This window comes from Callorhinus ursinus, unplaced genomic scaffold (assembly GCF_003265705.2).
Source record: "Callorhinus ursinus isolate GAN/ISIS: 27379988/994484 unplaced genomic scaffold, GSC_fseal_2.0 scaffold36, whole genome shotgun sequence".
Lineage (NCBI taxonomy): Eukaryota > Metazoa > Chordata > Mammalia > Carnivora > Otariidae > Callorhinus > Callorhinus ursinus.
The window spans coordinates 9035776-9044881 of record NW_027397098.1 but is presented as its reverse complement, the minus strand read 5'-3'; the positions used below and the strand labels follow the sequence as shown (position 1 = coordinate 9044881).

General features: G+C 50.9%; 1 long non-coding RNA gene across 1 annotated transcript; it reads right to left on the bottom strand.

The window, feature by feature from the left end:
• Window positions 1-963: 963 nt before the first annotated feature.
• Window positions 964-2086, bottom strand: LOC141370509 (uncharacterized). Its single transcript, XR_012374585.1, has 3 exons — window positions 2040-2086; window positions 1809-1916; window positions 964-1680 (listed from the first exon to the last, which is right to left on the bottom strand). It is a non-coding gene; the product is annotated as an uncharacterized lncRNA (long non-coding RNA).
• Between the last annotated feature and the right edge of the window lie 7020 nt (window positions 2087-9106).

The window sequence follows — 9106 nt, the reverse complement described above, 5'->3', positions numbered from 1 at the left end:
GGATTTGAATCCTGGCTCTGTTGCTCAACTGCTGAATGAACTTGAATAAATCACATCTCTAAATCTCAGTTTCCTTCTCTGTAAAAAAAAGAGAATAAAAACACCTCCTTTGGATAGGTGTGAAATTTAATGAAGTCGTATACCACTTTGCACATGGTAGGTAAGAGCTCAATGAATGACAGCTATAGTATCTATTCTGGCTTCTTTTTTTTAGCTTACTCCATGAATATGTATTATCTTGCTCTTTCAAAGATTTCTCAGCCCTCTATGATAAATTCTGGATTTTTCTACGAGCCTCAGATTATGAGTTTCAACACCCCTCCAAAAGAGTGATCTTGATATGACCATCGAGGCTTGAAAAGTTGGACAAGGCAGTAACTAGGCCATCTTATTATCAAATGATTTGATTATTGGCCATGGACGATCACCAGGAGATAGAGGCTTTCTCCCAGTGCCCTTTTTTCTCCAGAATGGGCAGCAGCTCGACTTTAATCTCGCCTCTATGCTGAACAGAGGCAGAGAGTAGAAGGAGATACGTGCCACCATCCCAGACCCCAGCGCATCCATTGGCAGGACTGTATGACCAAGGCCAATATGCTGCGAGTCAAAACGCAGTTGATTTGGCATGGGCATTTTCTAATTCTTCTGCTAAACAATCGCGGGGAACTAACCGGAACAGTAAACCACGGAGAACACGCCGTATTTGCTTCACTTACATTCAGCAGCCCGTTCTTGAACAACCTCAGGTTGCGGTGCAGCAAGCATATCCGATAAGGAAACCCAACTCACACTTAAAATGAGGAGAGAGTATTTCTCACAGCCTGGGCAATGCAGGCCACCACCGCCCCCGGGCCCCGCAGGGAGGCACTAATAATGGGGGCGCCCTCTGGTGGCGGACCTACCACGGCCACCTCCCTCTCGGGGTTGAGGAAGCTGTTCAATATGCAAATACTCCGTCTAGGGGCTCAGGCTGTTGAGCAGAGTTTCCTGCCCTGATGGGCATGTTCCATAATTTCTGCACCATCCAGTACGGCAGCCGTGGCCACATGGCCTCTCGGCACTGGACATGTAGCTACGCCAACTAAGAAACTGAAATTTTAACTTTATTTCATTTTAACTCATTGAAAGTTAAATAACCACAGGCAGCCGGTTGCTGCCGCACTGCAGGGGGCAGTTCTAGAACAGCCACAAATGTCGATGTTCCTTGCCGCTGCGTTGTAGTCTAATCATCCCTGTGCATGAGGACTCTGTGGTCACAGCCACACTTTCTAATGACAGGCTCTACTCCGCCCTTTTGTTTTGAAACGAAGATGTCATGTGCCATCTATATACACTTTAGCTCTGGCGTTCTCGGCTTGAGATTTGAACCGTCAGGTCTGTTTAAGAGGCGGTGACCCGTGAAATCTCTCCAATGCCTGTTATGATGTCGGATCCAGAGGTGAAGGGATGTGTGCGTTGTGTAATGGAATCCAACTGAAAACTACTTACCGTCAACACTTTTAAAGTACGGGTGTGTTTTAAAATCACCAAGAATAGGGACGCCTGGGTGGCTCAGTCGTTAAGCGTCTGCCTTCGGCTCAGGTCATGATCCTGGGGTCCTGGGATCGAGCCCCGCGTGGGACCTTGCTTCTCCCTCTCCTTCTGCTTGTGCCCTCATTCACCATCTCTGTCTCTCTCTCTCTCAAATAAAGAAATAAAATCTCTTAAACAAATAAATAAAATCACAAAGAATAAGCCTAAAGTACAAAAAGAAGTCAAGTTAGGATACAAAAAGTAGGCACAGAAGCTCTCCTTTTCAGATTGCTTACCTCTTGCAAGAGCAAATTTTTTAAAAAGAACAGCAGAAGGACGTTTCTCCATCAGGCGCAATGGCTGTGGCCGGGCTGGGGTGGAGTGAGTATACTGACCGACATTTCCTGCACAGACAGCATCTTTAATTACAGAAGGTTGGCTAAAACAACATGGAAGCAAGTGCATCGCTTAATGTCAGATAAAATGGAAAAAGGCAAGTTGAAAGAAAGAGTTTGTTTTCAACTTACTAACAATTCTTCACTAAGTACATCCTTTATGTCTCCAGGACTCTGAACCTATGAACAAAGGATCAGTTGTCAGGGGTTCGTATTAGACTTCAGTGAAAATTTTGTCTACTGCATTGATTTAACCATTCATATGCACACGAGATGTACTTGTTCATATACACACACTCAACCAGTGGACATGTGAACTGCTTCCATGAGGTTGGTAGCCTCTAGGAGGTAATATAAACTATTTCAGCATCCACTTCATTTCTTGGATGGAGAGTTATTTTTTTTCAAACATTTTTAATGTGCAAATCATTGTCACCGAACTTTGTTTCAAATCACTAAAAACAACAGAGAAGATCCACTCATTGATTGCAAAATACCAGGCCCCCCATTGGAGGGCTTCGGATTACCAGACCACCGAAACAAAGTTGGCCCATGTTTCGGTTCGTAGTCACGGACAATACGGCGATTTAATGCAGCAGAAATCCTGACCGGATTCGAAAGATAGATGGTATTTCTGCCGTAAGGGGTTATTCACCTCCTTTCCCAAGTAGCTGGTTCACGTAGTCAGTTGCCCACTTTGTCTCTGAGAGGTGTATCAGAGTTTGCGTACACAGATTCATCTGAAGGACGTCTGTATGAAAACACACGGTGTCATTATTACGTACGCCTCACAACACTTCATACTTACCTATATATTTGTGTCGAATGTCTGCAGTTATGCAGTTTACAGACACAAAAGTCACACTAACTGGCTACCATTTTTAGTGGGTGTCATGCACTTGGGAACAAGATCAGAGTCTACAAGCTCCCGGTGGTTAATCATGTTGCTTTTGTCCTCGAAGATCAGAAGAAAAAGAAGAGGTTTGGAGCCATAGTAAGGAAGGGTCCAGGTGAGCTGTCTCCCCCAGTCCCTGCTCAAGCGTAATGACAGCCCATGTCACTAAAACAAACCAACCTCACCCGAGCCTTTCGCTGACCTTTGCTGGCATGGTCTGATTTCCGCCCCCCCCCCCAAAAAGAAAAGCTGGTCTTTCATATGAAGTGGAGTCATGTCAGCAATTGGGCAGATGGGGTGTGCAAGCACGAGTAGAAACAGTGCACCTTACGTAAAGAAGCTGCACAAGTTGAAAACGTGTGCTAGAATTTCAGTAACTCGATTGTTTGGACTCAGGTGAGGGAACTAGCTCTTTGAGCCAAAAAAAAAAAAAAAGGAAAGAAAAGAAAAAGGAAAAAGAAAGAAACATTAATCATGTTGTACCCAAGCCAACCCACTAATCAGGAATACAAATATGGTGCTAAGATATTAAGGCGCTATGGAAATGAGGCCGAATAGCGAACATGAAAGTAAACATTCCAAATTCCCTACCCCTCTCGCACCTAATCTGATAGAGCCACCCAATGGCTTCACACAAGGGTAAGCAGAGACGGCTCCCTCCACGTCTACTGCACACTTTCAAATAGACTTCTATTAAAAACCCAGTTGAAGTATCTCCTGGGATCAGTGTGATAGTTGCTGGCTGGCCCCGATTGGCTCAGCCACCCTGCAGTTAAACCCCCATGGTAAATGGAAAGCACCACGTGATCGCCCAGGTCCACCCTGGCTCTGGTTTCAAGGTCTTTCCTGAAAGTTGGCCACATAGATAACCTGGTTTCCATGCTCTTTATTGCCTAGGAAGGAGGAAGGGTTGAGCCCAGCCCCTCTGGGATGTGAACTTGCGGTTCCAGGGAGTCTAGGCAATCAAATCTCTTGCTTTCAGGACCGCACTGCCCCAAAGAGAGAATCCAGGCAGAGTTTTCTCTTAGAACCAAGATGGGAACTGAATTACAATAGCTCTTTCTTAGTTGTGACACATTTAAAAAAAGAGGAAGAAGAAAGGGGAAAGCAGCTTTCCCTAGTACTTTAGGACACATTTCACCTGTGGCTTTTGCAAATAGCAATTTTTCTACATTAATTTTTTTTTTGTTACGTGAAACATCATTTCACCCGGGACCTCCATTTACCGGTGGCAAATCTGGTTAACTTCCGAGACCCAGTATCACTTCTGCCATCAAAATTGATTAGTCTGCAGGTTGGGGAAGATTATACGGTCGGGTCAAACTCCACCCCTCCTGCCCAGCATTTTACTAAAGATAAAATTCAAATGATGTTTTTAGTAAAAACGATTGCCTTCTTTTAAAAGAGTGCATTAAAGATAACAGCGCCATGATAAATTTTCGGCGACCGCACCAAAGTTTGGTCTCTTTGTAACGGGATTTACGAAACAGCCGCCTTCCATGTACTTTGAGGCTTTGGCTCTGGCTGAGTTCTGGGCAAAGCATACTGCGTGGCCCCCTCTCGTTAACACAGTGATGAACCTGAGCAGGCAAGACTTATTTAAAGACAGTGGCAAAATTTACCTCCTCGGCTTCTGAAAATAAGTTCTTAGGCTGCTATCAGTTTTGGATACAATTTTGCAACTTCAGCGAGTGGCAGGGAGGAGCATCTCTGGCCACCATGTTCCTCCCGAGGATTGAAAAGCAGATTTTCACCTACTCGAAGCTCCTAGGAAAATATCTGCTTCGATTTCTCAAGGTTCTGCCTCTCTGTGGAAGACTCCTCTGAGAAATCCGGTTCCTCAGATTTGCTCGGGTTTCAGGTGACCGGAGCACAGCCCACCCCGAACCCCTGTCAAGGGGCACCTTGGTTCCGAGCTCTCGCTGATGGTTTAAAATTATTTAGAGAAAGTCGAGTACTGACTTATAATGACGTATGTGTCCTCACGCGCAGAAAATGCTTCCTCCTCACTCCAGAGAGCTAAAAATTTGGGCCCCACGCCCGGCACTTTAAATAAAGTTGCCTCTTCCAGGATTATTTATCATGGTTAGTGGTGGCCATCAGTCATGAAAAGTTAACAAAGACCTATTGGGTTTATCTATAGGCAGCTAAACAAACATATCTTGCTCTTCTGTTATCTTCTTGTTAACAAAGCCCTATCAGGATGTTCTAAACATCAGCATTTACTGCACTGGGGTCCTTTATCTAGGATGATATATAGAGAGCCCATCAATTAGCGGGAGGGTTCGTAGATACCTGCCATATATTGCTGAGCGGGCACCGCTCCCCTCTCTCCCACCGCCGCCCCGGTGCTGTGGGGGGGTTTCCTCCGTGGTGTCACCGCTCGCCTTCTGGCCTTTGGTTCGTCCCGGTGACAGTGGGGAGACTGTGAGAGCGCCTCGGGGACCGCAGTTCTCAGAACACTTACACAACCCACGGGACTGAGGTCCCGCGCAGCAAGATGGAAACCACACATAGAGAAACACGAGCCTTGGTGGATGTCGCTTTGGCCCAGGCGTTTTGAGAAACGAAAACCCAGTGTTATCACCCACTTTGCTCATGCAGTTGGAAATAGGGAGGCAAACACTTTCATTCCTGGTGTGTGTCTGAGAGAAGGGAGGGAGCTACTCAGCAGGGCATCGAGAATCTATAACTTACCTCCCGATCACACTGCCCCTCAGCTTAGAGACTCCCCTCCCTGGTTCCCCAGCGCCCACAGCATAAGGCCATTTGGCTTGACCTTCAAGGCCCTTCATGGTCACGTGTCCCAACCCGTGTCACTTCTCTCCTGCCAGGGCAGGCCACATTTCTCAGTTTATTGACCTCTCTGTGGCCCTTCCTCAACCCTGTGCCACTGCACTTGCCTGCTCCTTTCTGGAATGCTCTTTGCCACCTGCTCTGCTCCACGAGCTCCTAAGCATCCCCTAAGATCCAGATCAAGCGGCTGCCAGTGTGGTAAGCACTGGGAGACGCTCCCGGGCATTCCGTCCTCTGGGCTCACACACCAACATGGCACGCATTTACCGGAGTATTTATTGTATCTATAAAGGTCCATTTGCTTGTCTTTCTTGCCACTCTGCCCATCAAGGTTTCCACCAGAGAAAGTTTCCTACTTTGTAGTCTCAGAGCTTAACAAGGTGCTCATTAGGAGAAAACAAGGAGTGATAAGTGAATAAAAAGAAATGCTCATACCTCTGTGGGTCACCCTCAGCCTATCCTGAGTGTGGCAGGAGAGAAGGAAGTCCGCGGAGCGGTGACAAGAGCTGGGGTCAGGCAAGGCGACCGTGTCACCTGTATAGAAGGGACAGACCTATCTTAGAGGACGCTCTAAATATTTAATAAGCATTATCTGGTAGCCCGTGGACGTTATGATGGATGCAGTTACTATTATTATATAATAATATTGTTAGAGTTTTGGGCACCAGTGCCTAAGCCTTGGTAATCAGGGGGACCATCTCCCAGAGCAGGATTTCCAGCGGTTTCCCCCAAGATAGCTCAGTTGGGGGGGTGAGTGGTGTAACCTGCGCTCCCTCCATATGCATGGATGGCAGACTTGTCCGACCGAAAGCTGCCCAGCAGTGAAGGCTCCCGCGGCCGCCCTTACTGTGTTTGCCCCCACTTACTATAAGCGGACCTGCAGCTTGCAGCACCCATGGGCCTCTGCCTGCACCCCGGAGATCTGTGGCCGCTCTGCTACCACTCCTCAAACGCCCGGCTCCCACACTCGCCCGGACCCGCTCCTGCCCTCGACCTTCTCCCCGCAGTTGGAATCTGACACACATCCACACCTAGGATCTCCTCTGGGGCCACCGCAGCCCACCCGGGGCCCCACGTCCCCTCTCCAGCCCCCTGCCCTGCCTCGGTCAGGCTGCTCTAGATGCCAGCATCCTGACGCCCCTTTGGGAAGGCCCTGCAGAAGGCGAGCTGGAATGAAGGTTCATGTGTCTAGATTACGTTCCCGCGGGAGGTGTGTCGGTGTGGAGAGGACAGACACCAGGAAAAGCCTACTGACTTGCGGAGAAAGGTTCCCTCCTCCCTTCCTCGCCACGATCTCCCTTGCACGAGGGGCCCCACTGCCCCTTGAGGGGGGGTGCTGTTAAGGGGCTGTGAGGACCCCGCCCCCCGATCGTTTGGTGCTAGCTGGCCTTGAGCCAGGCCTGTTCCTCACGGGGCGGGTAACGTCACCTCCGTGGCTGAGCAGAGCATCACCACTCTAGGAATAGGACAGGAGTTGGGGGCCCCTCTTCTAGTGGCAACCCCTCTGGCCTCCATCGCCACCTGCTGGTGGAGACAGACTGTTGGGCAACCCCAGGCTTGGGGAAGGAGGTTGACCCTTGGAGCCCCTTGGAGCACCTTGTAGCTGCTGATCTAGGAGCCCAGCCCCTAACCTTTACCCCGGCACATGTCTGTCCCTGCCCAGCTCGGGGACCCCCGCCAGGGTGTGCGGAGTAACCAGCTGTGGCATGATCCTGGCGGGGCGGCTGGCCCGGAAAGCCCTCCTTTGGGACATGCCCCCTAGCTGTGGGCTGAGGCAGGCTGATGGCAGCGGGATGATAGGAGGCAGGCACTCTGGGGGCTCTAGTAGCCCACGAAGGCAGTCACTGCGGCAGAAGACTGGTGGGAGCCACCTCTTGCGGGTTGAGTTCACAAAAGCCTCTGGAGCCCAAGACTCCCACCCTAGGGCCCCAGTGGGTCTACCACTCCCATTACAAGAAAGAAAAAAAAAAAAAGACAAAGGCTTGGAGGCTGAAAGCGAAGAAAAGGAAAGGAAGGAAAGGAGAGAGGGAAGAATTGGGAGGTGAGGGAAACCGAGGCAGTGGCCATCAATGGCCTTCGAAACTGCCCTTGGGTGTGGGTGGCCTTGCAGTTTGGGAATAGAACGTTTGTTTGCCATGCCTGCTGGAAGCTGGACCGGTCTCCGGGCTATGACCTTGACTGACTTGGCCCGGAGGTCCCAGTCTTGGGCTCCGCCCACCCACCAGCCCCACCCCGGGCCCCTGCAAGAGAAGACTGAGAACCAGATCCATGCTTTCCCCGTGCCCCTGACGCGCCGGACCCCAGGCCAGGAATGTGCGCCCCCAGCAGGCCCTTTCCAAGGCCGAAATGGGAAGAGAAACCCGAGACCCCTGCGCCCCCAGGGCAGCCAGCGTGGGCGACCACAGGACGCCCTGGGGAGAGGCAGCTCCCGGGCTGGAGAGGAGAAAGCGATGCTGCCCAGAGGGGCACAAGGTGACTGTCCATCAAGGCTCGCGGAGGTGGCGCACCCGGGAGGCCCGTTCCGGTCGGCACTTAAGGTGTTGCTCCTGCTCTTATCCTCCAGGCCCCAGAGGTGGCATCTGGGAAGACCCTAGGGACTGACGGGAACACGAAGAGACCCTGTGGCCCCGGCGCGGCAGAGCGCCGCGTAGATGATGGTCCACGGGGGGCCCGCGGTCCCCGGCAGTGGCTGGCAACACGCAGCGGCACAACGCGCCACCCCCGCTACAAGTGCAAACTAGTTTCCGTGTTGGGGAAAAAAAAAGAGAATAAAAGTTTAATAAACGTGTGCTGTGTCGTGAATGACTTTGTGACGACCTCTGCTGCAAATGGCCTATGCATGCGGAATAATGGTCTCCTTGCAGAGAGGGAAATAGCTTAGTGCTATCGTCGTTGCCTCGGTAACCATCAGAGCCCCCATCTAGCAGGAGAGAAATGAGTTATGAAAAGGCTTGAGTGAAGAAGGGATTAACACATGATCCCAGGGACAGTATGTCAATCAAAATCAACTGAGAAATTACACTGCTCTATTTGAGGATTTCTCCGGAACCCGAACGCTAGTGGAGTCGGGAGCGTATTTTTGTTTCCTCCTTTTTTTTTTTTTTTTTTTTTTAATTTGAGAAAGAAGGGGAAAAGTAGCATCGTGATTAGTCTTCATGACTATCATTGAGAATTACACTGAGGGAAGGGAAAGACTCCCCAAGAGAGGGTTATTTAAGAAGACGAGGCCCCCCAGCCAGCCCCGCGAGGTCCGGGCGTCACGCTCTTGTGTCCCCCCCCCCCCCCCCCCCACCCTGTGCCCCCCCCCCCCGGCTTGGAGCCCAGCCCCCCCACACACACACTCCGCAGTCTCACGCACACCGGACGAGAGGCCTGGGGCCTGGCGCTGGGCCTGAGACGCAGCCCCAGCCGCGCGCGAGGAGTGGGGGGCTGGGGGGGCGGCTGGGGGCTGGGGGCCGGGCATGACAGGGCGGACCTGGGCTCCCAGCCCCGGGGGCCTGAGCAGCAG